This window comes from Macaca mulatta, chromosome 1 (assembly GCF_049350105.2).
Source record: "Macaca mulatta isolate MMU2019108-1 chromosome 1, T2T-MMU8v2.0, whole genome shotgun sequence".
Lineage (NCBI taxonomy): Eukaryota > Metazoa > Chordata > Mammalia > Primates > Cercopithecidae > Macaca > Macaca mulatta.
In genome coordinates this window covers 117,503,167-117,528,026 of record NC_133406.1, presented here as the reverse complement: position 1 = coordinate 117,528,026, position 24,860 = coordinate 117,503,167, and the positions used below count along the sequence as shown (strand labels likewise).

Below are 24,860 nucleotides of genomic sequence, written 5' to 3'. Positions count from 1 at the left end.
CCACTACCCCAAGGGGATGTCACAGGAACACTAGGACTCAGGCATCCATGGCCTGAGGCTTGGTACCCTTTCAATGCAATCAGTAATATGAGTTGTTTTCAGTCAGTCATTTGAGTTGGTTGCAGACCCTTTCCTTTAATGAGGAAAAACTGTGATGTGGGTACAAATTTTCCACGTTCAGGAAAGATTGGCCTTGTCCTTAAGGATATTATATTGATTGGATTTCTCTCAACCTCCTTTAGTTGTGTTTACCATTATTAAAATTAAGTGACTTTCACTTGGATGAAGTGGTAATAAAAACAGGTTGTGAGAATTCCTAGTGATTCTTGATCCCAAGCCTTGTATCACTGTTGGGACTTCATGTGTGTACTTGAAAACAAAGCATGCACAATTGTTGCACTGGTTTGAAGATTTTAATGGTGAAAGCAACCTAATCAGTAATCAGTACCATATCTAGAAACCAATCTTGGAAATATGTGATTATGCTCTTTTAAAATAGCTGAAAAGCAGGCCGGATGTTCTGGCTCATTCCTGTAATATCAGCACTTTGAGAGGCCGAGGTGGGCAGATCACTGAAGGCCAGGAGTTCAAGGCCAGAAGCCTGGCCAACATGATGAAACCCTGTCTTTACTGAAAACACAAAAATCAGCTGGCCTTGGTGGTGCCCACCTGTAATTCCAGTTACTTAGGAGGCTGAGGCAGAAGAATCCCTTGAAAATGGGACTCGAAGGTGAAGGTTTCAGTCAGTTGAGATCCTGCGACTGTACCCCAAGCTGGGTGACAAAGGGAGATTCTGTCTCAAAATAAATAAATACATAAAATAGCCGAAAAGAAATGACTGTGTGTTTATTCTCACTTTGTTCTTGTTTTGTTATATAGTATTTAAATAAAAGATTATTTATCCTCATACTGAATTTCCAAAAGTGATATTTGCAGTTAACATTTTGTTAAATGTCGGAGAGAAAATTTAATTGTCTTACTTTGAAAAGTTTGGCATAGGTTCTGTCACATTTTTGAGGCTTTCAGTCACAGTTCTATCATTAGAATGCTGGCAACTAGTTACATGCAAGGAGTATCCTAACCACTTTAATACAATGGTTTGAAGTGCTACAGGCAGTAACTACTGGACACCAAATCACAGTGTTTTTATTGGTGACATGTTAGAGAGTAATAGAAGTTTCTGCATTACAAATGTCCTATTAACTAATCCTTGTGCTATTAGCTTACAGGGCTTTGACTCCTGGGTCTGAAAAAGACACCTACTCTTGCTAAATCTTGAATATTGACACCAATCAATGCCTCATCTTCAGACCCTGGGGAAGATGACAATCAAAATGAACTGCTTTCATGAGAAACGGAACCAGAAGTTGAAACCATTTAATCCCTCTAGGCCCAACAATCCCACCTGCCCCCTTTTCCACCTCATACCCCCTCTTCTTCTAGACAGAAGAGGTAGGCACATGAGAATTGTAAGGCCAGAGTTTGAGGGATAAGTTTAGTATAGAGACTTTCTTTTCTTTCTCTTTTCTTTTCTCTTTTCTTTTCTCTCTTTCCTTCCTTCCTTCCTTTTTACTTTCTTCCTTTTTTACATTTTTGGTAGACACAATGTTTCACCATATTGCCCAGGCTAGTCTCAAACTCCTGAGTTCAAGCGACCCACCCACCTGGCCTCTCAAATTCAGAGATTTTCTGTAAATTAGACATTACGCTCAGAGGCACACTGATGCGAGGCCAGCAACTGGGCCTGTGTATTGGAATAACAGGGTTTTCTAGAGCATTCATCTGCTTTTTCAAAGAAAAGTATAAAAGGTCATGAAAGATTTTTGAAACTCTTACCTTATGGTTAAACTGATTATAATTAAATTTGTGTATAAGGTTTTATTAAAATTATCTTTAACATTTTAATACACCACACAAAGGTAAAATTTAGTTTTTTCTTTTGATCAAAATGTTTGTGTAATATTAATAATAGATAAAATATTTTTGCTTACCTTTTGGCTAAATGATTGACTATTTTAAGGTGACCTGTGATCCTATTTTGTGATATCAAGTCTCTGAAAACTTGGGTATTTGGCAAACTTTCTAAGAGTAAAATTTCCATATTAAGCCTTTTGGACCTCAAATTAACTTTTTGGATATTAGGTTCTTGAAGTCCAAGAAAGATATATTAGGCTTCTTAGGCTTATTTGTTATGCTAGAATTATGCAAGAAGCATTGTCAAATCTGAAGTGGTGTTTCACTTCCTTTGGGTTCTGTTGACACAGATGTGTTGTTAATGTGTGTTCCAGGATTGTATGAGATTCCTAGAGTTCTGATATGCTGTCAGTGATAATTACGATTATTATGTTAAATTGTGTGCCACAGAAGCAACCAAATTCCCTTGTCAACTGTGTCTATAACTATTGCTGTCTTAAAGGCTTTTGTCATCCACAATTGTTGTTTGCTTTGATTCTTCTCAAAAAGTGACTTATAATCAGTTACAGTCCAGGCCTTGGTTTTTTGGAGAAGTCCATGAAAAGGATTCTTGGATGCAGGTTTCAGATAACTTTGGAGATCGTGCCATTGAACTAAAGAGAAAATCTCCAAGGCACTAATAGAAAGGCTGATGTGTTCATAGAGATTGCTAGCCCTGTATGAAGCAGAGCAGAAGATGATTGCATGGATTAAACTAATGGAGGACTGAAATAAGTTTTTATGGCCTTTGTTTGTTTGTTTGTTTGAAACATTGTTTATTCTTCAGAGTCTGGAGAACTTTTTTTCTTTTGAGCTATTTGTAGCTTGCAACAATTGAGTAGAATAGTCTTCTAAACAGAATTTGAGGCATACTTTTCTCTCTGCGGAATTTCTCTAGAATTTGTAAACTGAATATTCTTAACTCATGACAATGTGTTTGTTTGCATAATTCAATAAGATTCTGTTTTCTTTTATAACCTGACACAGGTGGAGGAATTGGTAATTTTCCCAGGGCTTTGCCTGAAATGCCATTGTGAAATGTTCCAGCAAAGCCTCTTTAGGAGAGCCTATATGAACAATGATTCTTGCTGCACTTTGGGTAATCAGGCTAAGTATATGGGACTGAAGCTTCTTTTGCAGGTAGGTTGGTCCTGCTGTGTTTTGTCTTTAGTGGAAGTGGAGAACTGGAGAAAGGAAGATTCTGTTTCAGGAGAAACTACAGTATTTGCTTTCCTTCCTGGGTGAAAGTTTGATTCCTGGATGGCCATGCGGTCACCCATGGTGTGAAGCTGCTCAGGATGCCCCTTCTCTACATGACGCAGCCAGAAACATGAATGACCAGATTCCCCATGATTGAGGAAATGAGAAATAGAAAGTAGGGACTCAAACTGATGCAATAGTCCCACAGACAGTGTTTTTGTATAGACGTAGAAATGGACCCTTCTGGTCTTAAAGCTTGAAACTTACATTTGTTTTACCTGAGTTCCTTCCTCAGGAAAGGACCCTCAGGCCTCTCAAAAAGCATCTTAGACCTGAAACTTAGCAGATCACAGCCTCCAGACAATAAGATGTCAGACTCCTCACTCATCATGAATGCTTCCTCAGCCCTCCCTAGTTCCTCTTTTCCCACCCACAGTTACATTTCTTCCCTGCTAAATAAACCCCTCACTTCAGTTGATCAGGGAGATTAATTTGAGACTGATCTCCCGTCTCCTCAGCTGCAGCACCCATTTAATGCCTTCTTCCTTGGCAATACTCAACGTCTGAATGATTAGCTTTCTGTGAGCTGAGCAGCACGGCCTAGACCAAACACCTGGCCTTTCAGTAACAATACATGTACACTTTTAAAGACCACAATTAATGGGTCATGAGATATTGAGAAATTGGAATGGCATTAACTTGGCCAATTCTGAGAAAACACACTGTGCTTAAATGTTAGGGCTCTGCTTCCTGACCTTGACAGTATATGGTTGATTTTGAGTTATAGCAGGTGAGTATGGCCTGGTTTGAGTGTTTTATAGAAATATAAAACCTGGCTAAGTGCATTTATTTTAAATTCAAAAAATTTCCATTTCTGCTGAGAAAATTTTATTAAAACCAACCAACCAAACAAACATAGAAGTATATGAACAAGACAATGAAGGATTCACTGCTTCCCAATCTCATTTGATTGCTGTCTTCTGTTATATACTACAGGGAGGAAGGAGGCAAGGTGCCCAGGAAGTCCCATGTCTTGACCTGGCCTCCTTGGGCAAACAGAAAAGAGGGAAAGCAAAAAGAAAATAACAGAAATTTTGCAGAAATTTCATCTCTGGTCTGGGTGTGGTCGCTCACACCTGTAATCCCAGCACTTTGGGAGGCCAAGGTGGGCAAATCACTTGACGTCAAGAGTTCAAGACCAGCCTGGCCAACATGGCAAAACCTCATCTCTACTAAATTTACAAAATTTAACCAGGTATGGTGGCCCACGCTTGTAATCGCAGCTACTGGGGATTACAATCACTTGAACCGGGCAGACGGAGGTTGCAGTGAGGGGAGATGGCCCACTGCCACTGCACTGCACTCCAACCTGAGTAACAGAAGGAGACTCTGTCTCAATGCAAAGAAGGAAAGAAAGGAAAGAAAGAAGGAAAGAAAGAAAGAAAGAAGGAAGGAAGGAAGGAAGGAAGGAGAGAGAGAGAAAGAAAGAAAAAGAAAGAAAGAAAGAAAGAAAGAAAGAAAGAAAGAGAAAGAAAGAAAGAAAGAAAAAGAAAGAAAGAAAGAAAAGAGAAAGGAGGGAGGGAGGGAGGGAAGGAAGGAAAAGAAGGGAGGAAGGGAGGGAGAAGGAAGGAAGGAAGGAAAAGAAGAGAGAGAGAAAGAAAGAGAGAGAGAGAAAGAAAGAAAGAGAGAGAGAAATAAAGAGGAAGAAATTTCACCTCAGCATAGGAAACTCTATGAACAAGGCTTCAGGGGCTCTTCTCTGGCCCTAAACCCACAGCGGATTTTTGCCTCATTTTCCGGGGTGCAAATGAAATGACAGAAGTCGATCAAAGGAGAGAGCGGAGAGAAAGCAAGAAGGATGGCTCCTTCCTGCTGCTCCACCTTCCTCAAGTGGAGTGACATGGGTGGGTGGGAACTATTGCTACTTATTAGGAATGCAGATGCCTTTAGCAAATTTGCATCGTGAGGTTCCATGGTGTAATGGTAAGCACTCTGGACTCTGAATCCAGCGATCCGAGTTCGAGTCTCGGTGGAACCTTTCTGTTTAATCAGGACGGTAATGCCCTGTTTTAGATCCTCCGCCGCCCCGGCCGAGCTCCCGCGGGACCACGGGGAAGAAGAGCCTGAGCAACTCTGAGAGGCGTCTCTGACGGTGGGGCTCCCCCTCGTCCCGTCAGAACCCTGCCCCAAGGAGAAGACGCCTTCGGACACTACCAGAGTTAAAAATGTTCTCTCCTGCTCTTCAGAGCACTTGGGATGAGGTTCCTGATGGGTCGGCCTTGGGAACTAACTAAGATGTCGCTCCAGGCACTCAGGACCATCGCTCTCATTTTCATATTTTGGGGCTGAGAGCGCTTACGAAGGACTGAAAAACACCGCAGTCTTTGAGGGGCTCAGTTTGGAGGACGAGCCGGGAGTGGGGGGTGAGAGGACGCCTTCTTGGCTCCTTGGAGTGGACTGGCAGGTAAGGAAACACAAATCCCGTTTCCTCTTGCAGGCTGGACTGCAGGGCCTGGGATGGAAAATTGGACAGTCAAAGAGTAACAATAGTTATGCAGAGGTAGGCTGCATGCATTAAAATGTGTTATCCCTAGAGATAAGTGTAGGAAGGGACCAGGGCTCTGCTGTTCACCACCAGCTTTGCAGCATACGGAAATGTGATAACAGAGTATAGTGCATAAAAAATTCATTCCTGTTTACAAAGAAGTGATCACAACCAGTTACAGGTTTCTTTGTTCCTTCTCCACTTCCACTGTTTCACTTGACTAGCCTTATAGGAAAAAAAAAAATCATTTGTAAATATTGTTTCAGTTGACCCTCAGCCCACCCATTCCCCACCCCCTGAAAGTAGCTGGACAACAGGTGTGCACCATGTGCTGGGCTAATTTTTGTATTTTTTAGTAGAGATGGGGTTTTGACATTTTGTCTAGGCAGGTCTGGAACTCCAGAACTCAAGTGATCCGCCTGCCTGGGCCTCCCGGCACCTCCCTGCTGGGATTACAGGCATGAGCCACCCCTCTTGGCCATCATTTGTATTTTGAATTTAAATATTTTGTAGTCGGCTGGGCACGGTGGCTCAAGCCTGTAATCCCAGCACTTTGGGAGGCCCAGACGAGCGGATCACGAGGTCAGGAGATCGAGACCATCCTGGCTAACCCGGTGAAACCCCGTCTTTACTAAAAAAATACAAAAAACTAGCCGGGCGAGATGGCGGGCGCCTGTAATCCCAGCTACTCAGGAGGCTGAGGCAGGAGAATGGCGTAAACCCGGGAGGCGGAGCTTGCAGTGAGCTGAGATCCGGCCACTGCACTCCAGCCTGGGACACAGAGCGAGACTCCGTCTAAAAAAAAAAAAATGTGTAGTCATTGCTCTTCAATGACTGGGTTTTGTTGCATGAGCATGATGGGGTTCAGGACATGCTACTCCAAAATATAACATCTTAGGGTATTGAATATTTTATGCTAAAGAAATTTGAGTAAACAACAGAAGCAGGAAGGTCACTGTCACCTCTCCCTCCCCTTCTTCCCTGAAGTCAATTATAAAACCCTTATGTGAGAGGTGCCCTCTCTGTACCCAAGGAAAGGTGATTCCTGGAGTGTGAAGACACAGGGACACAAGAGCCTGAACACAGAGGCCCGGCTACATTTTCCCCAGTTGGTTACTGTTAGATCATACTTTTATTGTCTTATCATACTTCTCCGTGACTATCCATTCTTCAATAAAACTACTGTTAAAATAACAAAAACAAGACAAAACAAAACCAAACCAAACCTGAGGTTTAGCTGTTTCCATGGGCTTTCATTTTCTTTGGAAGGCACTCCGGTCATGTAAATCTTACATTCAATAAATACACATGCTCTTCTCTTGTTGGTCTGTGTTTTGCTGTAAGGGTCTCTCAGCAGTGAACTTAGGCTGGGTGAGGAAAAGTCATATTTCCTCCCTTACATGTACAAATGTATTTCATTATAAAACTATAAACATTTTATTGGGGCAGATTTGAAGCAAGAAATTGAATCATTATTCCCCTGTGTATAAGCTGAACAGATGAGCTAATAAGCTCCCAGTTCCTCCCAGATAGAAATACTTCTCTAGCTCCTTCCCTGAAGCTCCTTGAGGGTCAAACCTGCTGGAGATTGAGGGGCCTTCCTGGGATCTCCCAGCCCAGGAGGTTACTGCTGGTGAGAGGATTACTGCAGTCTCCCTGGGAGGGTGCACGGCCACAGCAAAGTATCATGGCTATAACTTCCGTGCAACCGGTTTTCATCACATCTGCTCTTTGTGCAGTGTTGCAGGCAAAATACAAGAGCTAACATGCACATGAGTAACATATGCACATCATCAACCGTGCCTGAATCAATCACAAAGTGCCACATGTCACACACAGTTGATGATGTGCATATGTTTACTCATTTAGTCCTTACCTCAGGCAGAGGTCACACCGTCACCTTCATCTTCCATATGAGAAAACTGAGATGCACAAAGACATTAAGTGACCTGCCCAGAGTCACTCAGCCAGCAAAGGAGGATTTGAAAGCAGGAATTTGAAGTGAAGGCAGCCTGGCTCCAGAGGACATTCTCAGAACCACTGTGTTTATACTGCTCCTAATGAAATCACCCTTGCAAAAATTATGACAGTGAGAAAAACCTGGCATAGGAAAACTATGACTGTGAAAGAAATCTGACCTAACTGACTGCATCTTACTTCTAACCTCTGAGCTGCCCTTGTCCATTTCGGGGCATAGGCCAGGCTAACTATGAGAGGAGTTTAGTTCCAAGTCTAATTCTGAAACAGAGATGATTACCTATTCCTGAGACAAACCCCTTCCTTTCTTGGTCAGACCTCCTTAGCAAAGCTAACAAATTAGGCACGAGATTGGAAATTATGGCTCAGGAGCCATGCAGCCAGAAGCCTCATGATTCCTAAGCTCCCCAACTGTGCCTTTATATAACATTATTGGTATCAAACCTAAGATTTGACAGGGTGTTCAAGGTATTTTTCAGACCCTGCCTTATGATGGACTCGCTGGCACACCCAGACCGGTAAACTGGCTCATCTGGTCCTGTGGCCCTCATCCAGGGACTGACTCAGTGCGGTAAACAAGCTCTGACACTGTGATTTCATCCCCCAACCCAACCAATCAGCTTTGCCCATTCCCCAGCCCCCTGCCTGCCAGACTATCCGAAAAACAAAACAACAACAAAACCCTAGTCTCTGAATTTGGGGGGAGGCAGATTGGAGTAATAATAAACCCCTGTCCTGGTCCCTCAGCTGCCTCTGCTTTTATTAAATTCTTTCTCTGTTGTAGAAAGCCTGCTGTTCTCAGCTCCATTGGCTTTTCTGGGCAACCAGCAAGATAAACCTATCGGGCAGTTACACTAATAAAAGAGAAACACAAATGGTAAGCAAGCTTGAAAAGAAATGTAAGTCTGTGTATTTCTTTTGAAGACACACAAAAGGAGGAGGAATGATGAGACAGGCAATACACTCTCCTAAATATTTTCATGATTTTCCTGCCTCCCCATTTCCTTTTTATCCCAACAACTGCTCCCCAGAAACCTTCAACTTAAACAGGGTCCTGCCAGAACTGGGTTTGTCCTTCTCTTTACATTTTCCTGTCACCTGCCCCACACCCCTTCCAAATCTAATCTGTTCTTTCACTTCCAGGTCACTGAGTTTTCCATTTAAAAATATAGAAGAGGCCGGGTGCGGTGGCTCAAGCCTGTAATCCCAGCACTTTGGGAGGCCGAGGCGGGCGGATCATGAGGTCAGGAGATCGAGACCATCCTGGCTAACATGGTGAAACCCCATCTCTACTAAAAAAATACAAAAAACTAGCCGGGCGAGGTGGCAGGTGCCTGTAGTCCCAGCTACTCGGGAGGCTGAGGCAGGAGAATGGCGTGAACCCAGGAGGCGGAGCTTGCAGTGAGCTAAGATCCGGCCACTGCACTCCAGCCTGGGCGATAGAGCGAGACTCCGTCTCAAAAAATAAATAAATAAAATAAAAAATAAAATAAAAAATAAAAATAAAAATATAGAAGATACAGAAAGAAAAAGATAACCAGTCATCCATATTCCCATCACCTGGAATTAAGTACTGTTCGCACATGTACATATTTGTCTTCCAAACAATTTTAAAGTTACTCTCACTTTTTAAAACAAAATTATACATGCTTAGCATAGACCATACCACCAATACAGAAAAAGTGCAGATATGTAAAATTTCTGATTACCTTAAGTTCAAAATAACTTTTGTTAACATTAGGGCAACACTGATCCAGTCATGTTCTTCTGGTATATCTATAGAGAGAAGAATGTGTTGTCCCTCCCCACGCCCCCACAAAAGAAAAAATAGAACAATAAAGAAAGCTATATATATATGGGAGTTATTTTTTTATATATATATATATATCTCCACATATACATATATGCTTTTGTAAAATTGAGCCTAGACTGTACTTTTATTTTACAAATATTCCATTTAATAGTGCATGAATTTAACTGAAGACAAAAAGACAGAAACAAAGGAATTCCCGAACTCTCAATCACATTTCGAGAGACTTTTCTAAAGGAATCTTCTAAAGCTAAACCTATATGAAACTAATTAGAAGACATTATGATTTGCAGTGTTTTTTTGTTTCTGTTTTTTTTTTTTTTTTTTTTTTTTTGAGATGGAGTCTTGCTCTGTCACCCAGGCTGAAGTGCAGTGGCGTGATCTCGGCTCACTGCAACCTCCGCCTCCCAGGTTCAAGCAATTCTCCTGCCTCAACCTCCCAAGTAGCTGGGACTACAGGTGCATGCCACCACACCCAGCTAATTTTGGTATTTTTAGTAGAGTTGGGATTTCACTATGCTGGCCAGGATAGTCTTGATCGCTTGACCTCGTTATCCGTCCGCCTAGGCCTCCCAAAGTGTTGGGATTACAGGCTTGAGCCACTGTACCCGGCCCTTTTCTTTTTCTTTTCGTTGTTGTTTTTTTATTTTATTTTATTTTATTTTTAGTATGGCATCACTCACTCTGTCACCCAGACCTGAGTGTAGTGGCATGAGCTTGGCTCACTGCAACCCCCACCTCCCAGGTTCAAGACATTCTCCTGCCTCAGCCTCCCGAGTAGCTGGGATTACAGGCACCCACCACCACACCCAGCTAATTTGTGTGTGTGTGTGTGTGTGTGTGTGTGTGTATTTTTAGTAGAGATGAGGTTTCACCATTTTGGCCCACTGGTTTCAAATTCCTGACCTCAGGTGATCCGCCTGCCTCAGCCTCCCAGAGTGCTAGGATAAAGGCATGAGTCACCGCACCCAACTTGCAGTGGTTTTCTTATTACTTTTTACAATCAAATTGATTAAGGCATTGGTTGAATATGGTACAATGCATCCATTTCAAATTTGATGACATGTCTATTACTCCAAAAGGTCCTCTTGTGCCCTTTGCAGTCAGTCCCCTCTACTCTCTGACTCCAGCAATCAATGATGTAGTTTCTGTCACTATATGGGTTAGTTTCACCTGTTCTAGAAATTCAGCCTGATGATGCCATACAGAACGCACTCTTTTCATCACTCGGCATGAGGTTTTTGAGATTCACCCATGCTATTTCATGTTTCCATGACTTGTCCCATCTTCCATTGGATGAATATATCACAATAGGTCCATTCACCTCTTGATGCATATGAACCGTTTCCAGTTTGGGGACTATTGTAAACAAAGCTGCTAAGAACAAGTTATTGTTGTGAATCTATGTTTTGTAAATTCCATTCGTTATTCTTTAGTATTAACTTATTTTGTAAAAGGATGTCACCTTCACAAGTGCAAAATTCATTCAAATGTTTTTTGAAAAAAGTTGAGGCCTGAAGCAGAAGTCTACACAATTTTCTTTATTATATTTCATAATTAAGGGGAAAAAACTTTATCTGGGATATTGTTTCCTATCAGCAAATCCTTAACATAAGCCACACACGATGCTAGCTGTACTATTAGACTATCTCCTGTAATCCGTGCAATAATTCTAATTGCACATTATTATTATTTTCCTGTAACACTTTCCAACTTGAAGCCTAGCAAATTGAAGGACGTGGCCCAAGATCAAACAGAAGGCAAGTGGCAGCGCCAGGACAGGAAGAAGGCCTTCCCAAAGGCAGGCAGAAGCTCACGTCTTTGTCAGAACCTCGGTATTTGTGATGCGCCTGGAAGCCAATATCCAAGCAGTTCTCAGCCACTGGATTGGTGGGCTGCTTTCGCTCAGAAACTCTTCGATCAGGAATCCCAAGCATACGTTAGTGATGCCGGTCCCGAAACAAGGGACATTTCTTAAACATTCTAAAAACCCGTTTGCTCATCAGTAACACAATGAAAGTTGTTTTCGGTCTTGGTTCATATATTTTATATTTGAGCAAGGCATTGTCGCTGCTGGGGTTAGAAGTAAATGGCTCGTCTTCCTCAAGCTAGATCAGTCCGTAGGACGTACGGCTTCCACTCGCAGTGTCCAGAACAATTGCCGGGTGTCCTGTGAGTTCTAGCCGGTTTTCTTTGGAGCGGCGGATTTCTGTACCGCACCCGGATCGGGATGGCAGAGGCTTCTCGGGACAAGCGGATCTATGCGTGCCGTCCCCAGGGTAGCCAACAGAGGACACCATAGGCCTTCCCGCCGTGGTCCTCCTTGCCTTATCCGTTTGGGCCAGGTAGTTTCTATTGACCAGGACATTACAGATCAGAAGTGGGTGGGGTCAGAAAACACACCCTGGGAGAGGCTGGCAAAATGCCCAGAACCGCCATCACTAGGCCTGGGATTTTCTTCTGTAGTGGAATTCTCGTGATCATGTAATGCAGGGACAAAACCAATTAGATACTTCTGGGAGTTAAAAGGAGATGAATTTACAATGCCATTTGAGAAGGGGTATTAAGGAAACGTCCGAATTTGCCAGGGTACTCATGCGTGTCAGGTGTAAACCGCAGGTGGAGAGAGCTAAGTATTTTCTGTCCATGAAGGTGATAAGCGAGGGCTTGAAGAAAGAGGGACGGGGGAGGACACTGGCGCCAGAGATAGGAAGAGGCGGCTTGGGGTTGGGAAGGATGGGTCGGGGTGCTATTTAGAAAGTTGCCTGGCAATGGACGTAGGATGTGGAAGCGAGACATCAAACAAGAAGCTGTCACTTGAATGAAGTCTGAAGAAAGACTAGACATGTAAACGGCAGGAGATAGTGGACCCGGCTCCTCATAAACTTCCCGCCTTGTATTTCAGGGCGGATCGCAGCGCATTTTCGCAAAGACAGGTGAGACTGCGGTTCTGACCTGCGGGCCTCGGGATGAATTGCGTTAGGGCACCTGGGCGCCGGCAGACCTGTTCCACTCCACAAAGTAAGCGTGTTATGTATACAACCCAACGGGGACACTAAGAGCCCCAAAGGCCCTGCTTTCATCCCAAGGAACAGCGCCCGTCTGCGTAGTTTGTACCTGGCTCTATGAGGTGAGAACACATTCCCCGCTAGCACAGAAATCCTATAAACTCCTGTGGGGGCTGCGGTTAGAAGCAGAGTCTGTGTAAAAGGTGACTGGGGGCTAGGGGAAAACACGAAGATTTTTACACAGCGTGAGAATGCAAGACGCTGGAAACCATAGGACCAATCTCTACAAAAAGTAGCCTCATGCAGAAAGAAAGATGTGCGGCCTTCGAGCTACTCAGCTTGTGTTAAACAGGAACATCATTGTCAAACAGGAACAGGCTGATGCTTCTTATTTCTCTTGCGGCTGGAACGACGCAGACTTATTATCACTTCGTATCTCCTCTCCATTTGGTTATAAGAATAACTCGACACCACCGGGATTATACACCAATAAAAGCAAAAGGTAGACCTTCGCATACAACCTGCTTTTAGCACTACAGAGACCAGGGGAAAGCGCGAACGCAGTCCCCGACTATCACAAATTATGCAGTCGAGTTTCCCACATTTGGGGAAATCGCAGGGGTCAGCACATCCGGAGTGCAATGGATAAGCCTCGCCCTGGGAAAACCACCTTCGTGATCACGGTATCTCCCCTGCCAGGTAAGTATGAGTTCACCCACCTCCGCCCTGCCACAGCTCCATACGCCTCAACCTTTATACACACGGTCACTTGTCCCCCCGGACTCCAAACGTCGCCCCCGCCCCGCCCCATGCCACTCCGAGTCCTCCTAGCCCTGACACACAGATGGGACTCTCACGTCCAACCGGCGGTCCTGGACTTGCTCCCAAAGCAGGAGACATCCTTCTTGGCGAAGTAGCGGCCCCTGAGCTGCCTCATCTACATAGGAATTGCCCTATCCGTGATGTCACCGACACCGCCCTTCCCGGTCCCGTCTGCTCTTCCGCCCCACCCTCCGCCACTCAGCCGACCAACCCGCTGCGGGAGCCAGCGGAGGAAGTGACGCCTGCCTCTATCTCCTTCCCCTCCCTTCCCCGCCGCTGCTCTCTCCCTAAGAAGTAGGTTCTTAGCCTGTGATGCCAAGGACCCCTTTGACTGCCAGCTGGAGCCTGTGCTCTCTTCTTCAAATAATGGCTTTTAATGCGCAAACTAGAAAGTTTAGGATTACAGAGAAAACAGATTCTTTTCACATACGCTTATCCTTGTGATGTAGCTTTCTGCTTGAAATTAGAAGTCGTTCAATATCAGAGAGAAACCGTATCTGTGAAACTAGACAGGCTGCTCAGATGACTGCAAACCAGCCATCCTTACTTGTTTTATCACTAGGAGTGTTATAAAGACGGTTGTCCAGTTTCATGAATCTTGTAGGTTTTTTTCAAATACAGCAATGTACAAAAATGTGCTGCCCCAGCAGAGCGCACTGGACTCAGGCATGGTGCTGGAGTCGTTTTGTCATCTCTTCCACTGCCTTCTCTAGACCTTAGCGCTTACCTCATGTTAACACTTTATATTCTGCAAAGACAGAAACAAAGTCATCCAAATTTGGCAAACATATTTGGGGGAAATTTTATTTCAGGTGTTTAACTGATTACTTTTAATATGTAGACTACAACACCAAACTCTGACAATACTGCACAGACTTATTAATGGTTTCCACCCCATCTCTGCAAATCTATCAGGCAAGTTTTTCCTGCCCTTTACTTTCATATAAACTGAGTCATACAGTGTGTAGTGGGTTTGGGGGGTAGGAGTGTTACTGCCCAACAGGTACACCTTGCCTGCTGCCTAGACAGAGCCAATTTTTTGACACAGGGGAATTGCAATAAAGAGTTATTTGGACAGAGCTGGCTGTGTGGGAGACCAGACTTTTATTTTTACTCAAATCAGTCTCCTCAAGCATTCCAGGACCCGTTTTTAAAGATAATTTGGTGGATGGGGGCCAGTGAGTTGGGAGGTCTGATTGATCAGGTTGGAGATGAAATCACAGGGAGCTGAAGCTGTTGTCTTGTACTGGGTCAGTTCCTGCGTGGGGGCCACAAGACCAGATGAGCCAGGTTATCAGTCTAGCTGATGCCACCTGATCCACTGAGTGAAAGGTGGGCAAAATACGTCAAGCACTCATCCTAGGTTTTCCAATAATGATGTGATCTCCAGGAACAATTTGGAGAGGTTTAGAATCTTGCAGCCAGAGGCTGCATGACTCCTAAACTATAATTTTTAATCTCGTGGCTAATTTGTTAGTCCTGCAAAGGCAGTCTAGTCCTCAGGCAGGAAGGGGGATACTATCTCTCACAGCTAAACCCTAAACTAAGTTCCTCCCAAAGTTATTTCAGCCTGTGCCCAGGGATGAACAAGGACAGCCTGGACATTAGAAACAAGATGGAATCAGTTAGATCAGATCTCTTTCACCATGAAAATTGTCCCAGTTATAATTTTTGCAAAGGCAGTTTCAGAAGTAGGTTTGACTTCTTTCACTCACTCTTATGTCTATGAATTTTTCACCTCATTCATATGGTTATTTGTTTCTGTGTGTATTATTTGTATGAATATACATTAACTTATTTATTCATTTGACTGTTGTTGAACATGTTGACCTAAAAGAAAGAGGCTGAAGCACAAAATACAATTTAGAGTTTACTTGAGCCAACGTGAAGACAGCTGCCTGGAAGACTCACACCCAAAGAACCTTGGATCTGAGCTCCCTTTGGCCTTTGTCACAAGCAGGTTTTTAAAGGTCAAAAGCGGGGACAGACAGTGGGCTGATAGAAAGTGCCTGTCAGGAATTCTCATTGGTTTACAGAAATAACACTGATTGGTGATTGGCTATATGTTGTTAAGTTATAGGGTATGGGGTATAGTGATTGGTGTGGCATTATTAGGATAATTTACAGCTACTTGAGTTGATAACAAGCAGTTTCAACAGATGAGTACACAGCTCAGTGCAGCTCAAAAGGAAGGAACAGGAAGGGGTTGACATCTCGGTTTAACATCTCTCTGGGCCTGATCATTTGAAAGGGCTCACATTCCTCAGATTTAAAGTTTTTTTAAATCTTTCTTTTTGAAAGCATTGATGATCAGAAGCTCAGTCAAGGTGTCCCTCTTTGCCAGAAAGGCTCATTCCCAGATAGTCCTATCTCAGGCAGGGGACAAGGGAGGAAAGGAGCCACCTCACTGAGGAATTTTTAAGAAAGCCCAAAAGTCCAATTGAAAGGGCATTACAACCAGACACGGTGGCTCACACCTGTAATCCCAGCACTTCAGGAGGCAAAGGTGGGTGGATTGCTTGAGTCCAGGAGTTCGAGACCAGCCTGGGCAACATGGCAACAAATTAGCCAGGTGTAGTGGCACACACCTTAGTCCAAGCTACTCAGGAGGCTGAGGTGGGACGATTGCTTGAGCCTGGGAGTTCGAGGCCACACTGAGCTAAGATCACACCACTGCACTCCAGCCCGGGTGACAGAGTGAGACTCAGTCTCAAAAAATAAAAAATGAAAAGAAAGAAAAAGGGCATCATAGAGTGGCAAAAAAAAAAAAAAAGAGAGAGAGAGAGAGACAGAGGCCTCAGTGAAGTCTACAGTTGCTGTCACTTGTTGAATCGTCTCTAGTCTTCAGAATACCATGAAATTAGTTTTCTCAGAAGTAAAACAATGAGAAATACATAACAATTATGATATTGCACGTCATCATTCCATGCCTTTAGACATTTACAGGGCCATGGATGGTGATCTTTTCAAGAAACAAAAATAAACGCTGGTGCAGAACAGGGAAGTGTGCTATAATTTGAGTACATCAGCTTTTGGGCATTTAAACCATGGGTCAGAAATTTAGAGCAAGAGGGCAGGTTGGATCCTGATAGCAGGAGGGAGTGTTTTTCTTTTAACTTTCCAATAGCATCATGGTGTTTACCACTGTCGTTTCAGAGTGAACTAATTTTTTGTCTGGTTGGTTTTGTACTTTTTATTCTTATTATAATTACTTTTTGAGACAGGGACTCACTCTGTCTCCCAGGCTGGAGTGCAGTGGCAAGATCACAGCTCAGTACAGCCTTGACCTCTTGACCTCCAAGGCTCAATGGCTCAGCCTCCTAAGCAGCTAGGATTACAGGCACACACCACCACACCCAGCTTATTTATTTATTTTTGGAGACAGGGTCTCACTCTGTTGCCCAGGCTGGAGTGCAGTCGCGTCATCAGGGTTCACTGCAGGCTTGAACTCCTGAGCTCAAGTCATTCTCTCACCTCATGATCCTGAGTAGCTGAACTACAGGTGGGCACCACCACACCCAGCTAATTTGTATATATTTTGTAGAGTCAGTGTTTCACCATTTTGCCCAAGCTAGTCTCAAACTCCTGGGCTCAAATGATCCTCCTGCCTTGGCCTCCCAAAGTGCTGGGATTACAGGCAGTTATTTTGACAATACGATTATGATGGGTTAAACTGAGACACAAGGCAGGAAGGTTAGGGTGAGTCAGAAAGATTTAATGAAACAGGTTTTGCTTGATATGACCCTGAGTTGCATCATGAGTGCAATCAGGAGGAATACAGGTAAAATTTAGCACAGGATGTGCCAATGGTCATTATGGCCAAAAGTGGTTGGTGGTTTAAGGTGGCGAACCCAGCACCTTGTTAAATTTCCCATAGTGCAATGGTTTGTGAGATTCTGATCAGAGAATTATCCCTCCCTGCTATAATCAAATTAATTAGGGACAATAAAACAACAATCTGATCATAGGCATTTTGCTATGTATGTATGTATATGTATATACACATACACGCAATAGGACTAGTGTGTTGTATTTTTAGAGAATATACGTATAGGGTGATTTCACCAAAACCTCCAAGAGAGGACCCCTACACCTTAAAGGATCCCTAACAGTGTATGTATTCCAGTCAACAGAAAAAGACACTAACTCTTTCGGGTGCAGTGAGCACTGGAATTGTATCTTGGGCAAAAGCGGACTACAACAGATGTCAGCTACTTGCCATCTCTGTCAGGAAGATTGCAAGTTACCTTTAAGTGAAAATCTCCACTGACAGATGTCCACCCTGGTAGGGTTGCCTTTTACAAGAGAAACATTAATCCATGTGTCAACACCCTTAAGTTTACCGGCACAGATTGGTCAGTAACACTGTCGTGAGTCAGGTGCGGTGGTCCATGCCTGTGGTCTCAACTATTTGGAAGGTTGAGGCAGAAGGATGACTTGAGCCCAGGAGTTCAAGGCTACAGTGAGTCATGATTGTGCCACTGCATTCTGGCTTGGGGAACAGAATGAGATCCCATCTCAAAAAAATAACATAAAATAATAATACCCGATGTGGTCCCTTGCAACAGTCTTGGGGGGAATATTTTATCTGATGTTGTTTCCAGTGTACAACAACATCTCCAGGTTATAGGCCGTGATTTTTGATATTTTCTTCTCCCAGGAGTTCGTTATGAAAGGAATCCTTTGTTAATGTAGAGTTCTTAGTAAGTTTTGTGAGATCTTAGCAGTAATGGAGAATGTCAACTTTAAGAAGTGCAGATTCATAAGCACCTTCATCTAACCACTGCATGGGTCTTCCTGTTATTATTTCAAAGAAACAGAGTGTGGACATTTTCCAGAACCAGTGGGAGATCCTTGGCCAAGAAAGGTTAAAAACTTCTGTTAGCTTTGCCAATTGAGTTTTTATTGTATCATTAATGCATTCCATCAGCCCGGAGGATTAGGGGTGATAGGCACAATGGAAATGCTGGTACACAGAAAAAACGTTACAAATCGATCCAATTACATGACCCATGAAGTGTATTCCTCGGTTGCTATGGAGTTCAGATGGCAATCCCCATGAAGAATTACCTTTTTCTAATCACAATCCACCTACTACTTGGGCTGTGGCTCATCGGCATGGAAATGCTCCACCCCAGTGAGCACATACAAATTAGCACCAGAAGGTATCTGTGACCCTGAGATGGAGACAGCTGGATAAAGTCTAAGTGCTATGTCTCAAAGGGTCCTAAAGGTAAAATGTTCCTGTGACCCATGAAGGGGTCTTCCAGGGTTATGTCTGGGAGAGACAGTATAGCAAAAATAAACATTTTCTGCAATCATAGGCAATGATTTTCAATACCATTGCTTTCCCCATGCTAACATTTTGTCTGAATTCCAATGACTCAGCTTATAAAGTACTGTAAAAAGGGTAATTGAAGCCTAAGGGGTGGATCAGTGTATCATTGGGCCCATACCATAAGCCTGTTTCTGGAAGAAACTTGTTCCCTTTATCATTCCAGAGATCCTTCTCCTACTTGGGAACTCCCACTTATGCTCCTTTTTTTTTTTTTTTTTTTTTTTTGCCAGAGTCTCGCTCTGTCACCCAGGCTGGAGTGCAGTGGCGCAATCTCTGCTCACTGCAACCTCTCCCTCCCAGGTTCAAGCGATTCTCGTGCCTCTGTCTCATAAGTAGCAGGGATTATAGGCATGTGTCACCACGCCAGCTAATTTTTGTATTTTTAGTAAAGACAGCATTTCACCATGTTGGCCAGGTTGGTCTCAAACTCCGGACCTCTGGTGATCTGCCCACCTTGGCCTCCCAAAGTGCTGGGATTACAGGCACAAGCCACCATGCCCAGCCCATTTGTACTTCTAATGAAGTCTTCAATGGGTCATAAGTCAGCAAGGTCATTTCGAGAAGTTCTGTGTCTGATGCCACCTTCAGAGCTGCATTCTTAGCTGCAGCATCAGCAAAATGATTGTCCTTGCTCTCTGGAATATCTAATTTTGAATGACCAGGAATTTTAATGATGGCCAAAGATTCAGGTTTTCAAATTGCTTCTAAAAGGTCAGAGACTTATTGGTGATTTTTGATGACTTGACCTGATGAAATCAGATATCTATGTTGCTTCTAAAGGATTCCAAAATCATCACCTACTCCAAATGCATCTCTGCTGCCAGTGTAAATGTTAGGCTGAGGCGGGAGAATTGATTGATCCCAGGAGTTCATTGAGGTCCAGCCTGGAAAACACAGCGAGACCTCCTCTCTATGAAAAAATCAAAGAATTGGCTGGGCGTTGTGGCATGCACCTGTGGTCCCAGCTACTTGGGAGGCTGAGGTGGGAGGATTGCTGGAGCTGAGAGATTGAGGCTGTGGTGGGCCATGATGGAGCCACTGCACTCCAGCCTGGGTGACAGAGTGAGTACCTGTCTCAATCAATCAATAAATAAATCTCAACCATTTCAAATAACAATGACAGATTTGCTTGACCTTTTAAGTGCATTGCTGAATTCTCCAATCTATATTTTTAGGAACGAGCTGGGGAATAGCAACATGGAGGTATTTAGCCAAAATGCAGACCCTTTCATTGTCTGCTTCAGTCTGTTTTTTAAAAATCCTCTAAAGGATTATCCCAATTTGCCCTTTTCAACCATTTAGTGGCCCTGCCTTCTTACACCAGCATGTGAATTAATTGATAAAGATCAGAATGTCCAGGCTCAAAAGTTTGGACAATTAAGTCAAATTTCCTCCCAAACACTGTAGGATCTTAGAGGCTGCTTTAGAATTAGAAGGGGAAAATTTATTTAAATTTCGATCAGAGAAGTCTTTTTTTCTTTTTTTCTTTTCTTTCTTTTTCTTTTTTTTGATAGAGTCTTGTTCTGTAACCCAGGCTAGAGTCCAATGGCGCAATCTCGGCTCACTGCAACCTCCACTTCCCGAGTTCAAATGATTCTCTTGCCTCAGCATCCTGAGTAGCTGGGATTACAGTCATGTGCCACCATGACCGGCTAATTTTTGTGTTTTTAGTATAGACAGGGTTTCACCATGTTGTCCAGGCTGGTCTTGAACTCCTGACCTCGTGATCTGCCCACCTAGTCCTCCGAAAGTGTTGGGATTACAAGCATGAGCCACCGTGCCCAGCCTAGGGAAGTCTTTTATGATATTCTTAATTCACATTTTACAGTACACAGAATGGTAGGCTCCCCTCTTCCTGTGGGTTTTACCTTGAAAGCGGTCAGAACAGAAGTTTCAAGGAAGGGGCCAGAGCGCTGGGGACTTTCCTCAGGTGATGGTGATGGAAGAAGAGGCAAGGCAGGAAAGGAGGGCTTAGGTAAGGGAGACTCTGCAGGTGCAGGGGCAGGAGGAGAAGGAGCAGTTGGGGGTGAAAGAGACAAAGCCTCCTCAATAATTCTCAATTCAGAAAACATGTCAGTTAACCTCCTTCAGCTTACTTCCTCACTGGAGGCAATTTTCTCAGTTCTTTTAGAAATTTCTAGGTATTATTGGAAGTAAGTCTCCCATTTAATTTGGTTCTAAAACCAAATTTTTCCAATTGTGCACACTAATAAATTATTTTAAGCATTTCGAAAGATCCCCATTTTCTTCATTCTCCTTATGACTTTTCCTGGTTAGGTGGGTCCAGTTTCTTGGACATTTACAAGAGGATGCCTCATAAGTGTTATACATAAACCCAGCTGGTGTTTCTAAAGGCGTTTGTTTCTTCACAGTGTGCTAAATTTTTAAGCTTCATTTCCCATAATTCAGGAGCTTTTCAGATGACCAAGGCCTGCAATGTGATTTGGGTCACGATGCGGTGCTTATGAAGTCACTCCTACAGATAACACCGGAGTTGTGTATCGCTGTCTCAGTGGTTCCCACTGTTTCTAACCACTAGGTGGCCACAGAGTGTATGTGCTATGGGGGACCCGTCCCACATATACCCTCCCAGAAGAGCAGGAAACAGGGTTCATAAAGATGTTCTTCTGATGGGGAGTGCCCTATGAGGCTGCCTTCACATGGTGAGTAATGACCCCGACACCTCTGCAGCGTCCCCGGTCACTTGGAGCACCTGAAGAGGTCAGCGGGAGCAGATCACTTCTTTTCTTCAGGGCAGGGTAATGCACCTCCGTGTACTTTCCAGTTAAGAACTAACAGGAACTAGTCACAAATGAAAAGCTAAGTCCCAATGTTCAAAACAACATGCTACATGAAAGGAAACCACCAGTGCCTACCGGCCAATACCTTGACCCAGACCTTCCTGCCGAGGAACAGAGGCAGAAAAGGCAGAAGCTCTCTGGAGAGCTCTTTGCCTGACTGAACCCAAACCTTCTGTCCTGACGCAGAGGTGGAAAAGGCAGTTATTTCCCCTGAAACTCAAATCTCTTACCCACAGGGTAAAGACAGAAAACCTCCGTTCTAGAAAGGGAGAGCTGGAAAGGACACTCAAGCAAACCCCAGCCTTCAACCAAAGAGTGGGAAGGTCCAGATTTCAGGAGGATTCACCCTTTACTACCGCCCAACTGTTTCTCTCAGAGTCAGAACTCAAGAGCCTCAGAGCTGGCCAGGCACCCAGTCCAGGAGGAATGTGGTGTGATCTGAGAGACGAAAATACATGCCCCCTTAGAGAATAAGACTCTAAGGTTAAGGAAACAAAAGTTCGCTACAGGTCAAGGGTTCAGGGCTCAGCTGGCATGACAACTTCCTGAATTCCTATGGCTACAGGAAAAACCACACTCTTGCTAAACTCCTGACAACAGGAGCTGGCAGGCAAATTGTCAAAATCTTCCCAGCCCTTCTCAACTGGATTTACAACCCAGATCACTAGACCTCCAATGGGACAGAGGAGTGGCCTTTCATTCTCTCCTGATAAGCAACTGCAGATATCAAGCCAGTTTCAGCCATGTTACAGGGACTGCACACAAACCGACTTCGTGTCCAGTAGTTCACCTTTTGACATCAAAAGCCAATTTCCACCTTATTTCAATGCTAAAATCCCTTCCCAATGTGAAGATGGGGTACATGTTACATATATGTTTACCCGTGGCACATGAGCTCAATACCCCTCAGAAATGGTCTTTCCCCAAACCTGCTGAATATGTATAACTCCATTGTGTGATACACACCCTGTGAGGCCCAAAAACCAACCTGCCCTCTCTCTCTCTGTCTCTCTCTCTCTCTGAAGAGAAAGCACCTCTTCAAAAACACACACCAGAGACTGTCTCTTCCTGGACTGCAAACTGATCTCACCAATAAAATTCTTACTACTATTTAGCCACCCTGGAGGCCTTTGAGAGGATAGTCAGTTGGTCAGAGATGAGTGGCTCTGAATCCTGCTCCCAGGGCCAAAAACGTCGACCTAGAAGGAAGGGGCTTAAGCACAAAATATGATTTAAAGAGTTTGTTTGAGCCAATGTGAGGGTAGATGCCCGGAAGGCTCAAACCCAAGCAATCTTGGATATGGGTTCTGTTTGGCCTTTGTTACAAGCAGGTTTGTAAAGACCAAAAAAGGAGACAGGGAGTTGGCTGGTAGAAAGTTGTTTGCCAGGAACTCCCAGTGGTTTATAGAAATAACATTGATTAGGGATTAGCTATACATTGTTCAGCTACAGGGAGTGAGAGATGGTGTCCAGTGCACATGATTAGGTTACTTCACAGCTAACTGTGGCAATAGCAAGCAGTTTCAGTGGATGCATACATAGCTCAAAAGTGAGAAAGTGGCCAGTGGTGGTGGCTCACGCCTGTAATTCCAACACACTGGGAGGCCGAGGTGGGCGGATCACCTGAGGTTAGGAGTTTGAGACCAACCTGGCCAACATGATGAAACCTCGTCTCCACTAAAAATACAAAAAAAAAAAAAAAAAAAAAAAAGTGGCAGGCATGGTGGTTTGCGCCTTTAGTCCCAGCAGCTCAGGAGGCTGTGGCAGGACAATCACTTGAATACGACTGGAAGAGGTTGTATTGGGCCAAACTCCTGCCACTGCACTCCAGCTTGGGCAATGGAGTGAGACTCCATCTCAATAAATAAATTATTTTTTAAAAAACTTTAAAAATTTTAAAAAGCAGGGAAGTAGGATGTGGTTTCTTTCTCTAGCTCTAGGCATGCTAATTTGAAAGCATTCATTTTCCTCACATGAAAAAGTTCTTTTCTTTCCTTTCTTTTTTTTTTGGAGACACACTCTCACTTACCGTGCCACCCATGCTAAAGTGAAGTGGCATGATCTCTACTCACTGCTACCTCCACCTCCAGGGATCAAGCAATTCTCATGCCTCAGCCTCCCGAGTAGCTGGGATTACAGGTGCCAGACACCATGCCTGGCTAATGTTTGTATTTTAGTAGAGACGGGGTTTCACCATGTTGGCCAGGCTGGTCTTGAACTCCTGACCTCAGATGATCCACCCGCCTCAGCCTCCCAAAGTGCTGGGATTACAGGTGTGAGCCACCAAGCCCAGCCAAGACCATTAATTTAATCTACAGCTAAATCTATTATTTTTTCATGTTACAAATTCAACAAGAAAAGTTTTCCCTAATGAAACATCACATTTAAAGCATAAGTAGTAAAGGAAAAAAAAAAAAAAAAAAGGGTCTTGCTGTCATCCAGGCGAGAGTGCACTGGTGCAACCACAGCTGACCCACCTGGAACTTTTGGGCTCAGGCAGTCCTCCCAGCTCGGCCTGCCTTTTAACTTTTTAGACATAGCATCTTGCCCTGTTGCCCAGGCTGGTCTCCAACTCCTTGCCTAAAGCAATCCTCCCACCTCAGCCTCCTGATTTTCTGGGATTACAAGTGTGAGTCAACCAGCCTGGCATTGCAAAAAAAAAAAAAAAAAGTCAAGAAATTATTCTTTACTTTATTTTGAGTTGAGGTCTTACTCTGTCACCCAGGCTGGAGTACGGTGGTACAATGATAGTTCACTGCAGCCTGGATCTCCTGGGCTCAAGCGATCCTCCTGTATCAGCCTCCCAAGCAGCTGGGACTACAGACATGAGCCACTGTGCTGGCTAGTTTTTTTAAATTAGCTCATTTTAAAAAATTTGTAGAGACAGAGGTCTCACCATGTTGCCCAGGCTGGTATCGAACTCGCGGCTTCAATCCTTCTTCCCTCCTCAGCTGCCTAAAGTGCTAAGATTACAGGTGTGAGCTATCACACCCTGCTTAATTTTCATATTTGAATTTTATATACATAATTATTACTGTCCTTTAGATAATTGGGGCAGTAATCTCTTTTAAGTTTTAGAGACTTAATTTATCTGTTCACTTCACTGGAAGAGTATTCCAGTTGGTTTCATAAGAAAATATATTTATAAATCAAAAAATTCTTTCTACCAAACTAGGGGGCATTTGAAAGCAAATAATTGCATTAAGTAGCATCATTTAAGGTGAAAATAGATGCAATGGTATCTATTAACAATGCTTATCAGTGTGGGAAACAAACTGAAAAAATGAACATTATTAGATCCTTGGAAAACCCTCATTCTGAAAATCTGAGTGATTCTGTGATACCCTTTTGAGTCTTGTATGACATTCTCTTTCTGGAGCATATAAAAGTGAGTAAATCATTTCTT

The 24,860-nt window shown here is 43.7% G+C and overlaps 2 long non-coding RNA genes and 2 other non-coding genes across 4 annotated transcripts; 3 read left to right on the top strand and 1 right to left on the bottom strand.

Moving 5' to 3' along the window:
* The first annotated feature begins 5,119 nt into the window (after positions 1-5,119).
* On the top strand, positions 5,120-5,191 carry TRNAQ-CUG (transfer RNA glutamine (anticodon CUG)). The gene has a single exon. It is a non-coding gene; the product is annotated as a tRNA-Gln (tRNA).
* Positions 5,192-9,787: 4,596 nt separating this feature from the next.
* LOC144331553 (uncharacterized) lies at positions 9,788-13,494 on the top strand. The gene is made up of 2 exons (XR_013398838.1): positions 9,788-9,982; positions 10,344-13,494. It is a non-coding gene; the product is annotated as an uncharacterized LOC144331553 (long non-coding RNA).
* LOC114674678 (U1 spliceosomal RNA) lies at positions 13,037-13,200 on the bottom strand. Its single transcript, XR_003725803.2, has one exon. It is a non-coding gene; the product is annotated as a U1 spliceosomal RNA (small nuclear RNA).
* Positions 13,495-20,119: 6,625 nt separating the features above from the next.
* Positions 20,120-23,851, top strand: LOC144331542 (uncharacterized). Its single transcript, XR_013398809.1, has 2 exons — positions 20,120-23,064; positions 23,728-23,851. It is a non-coding gene; the product is annotated as an uncharacterized LOC144331542 (long non-coding RNA).
* The last annotated feature ends 1,009 nt before the right edge of the window (positions 23,852-24,860 follow it).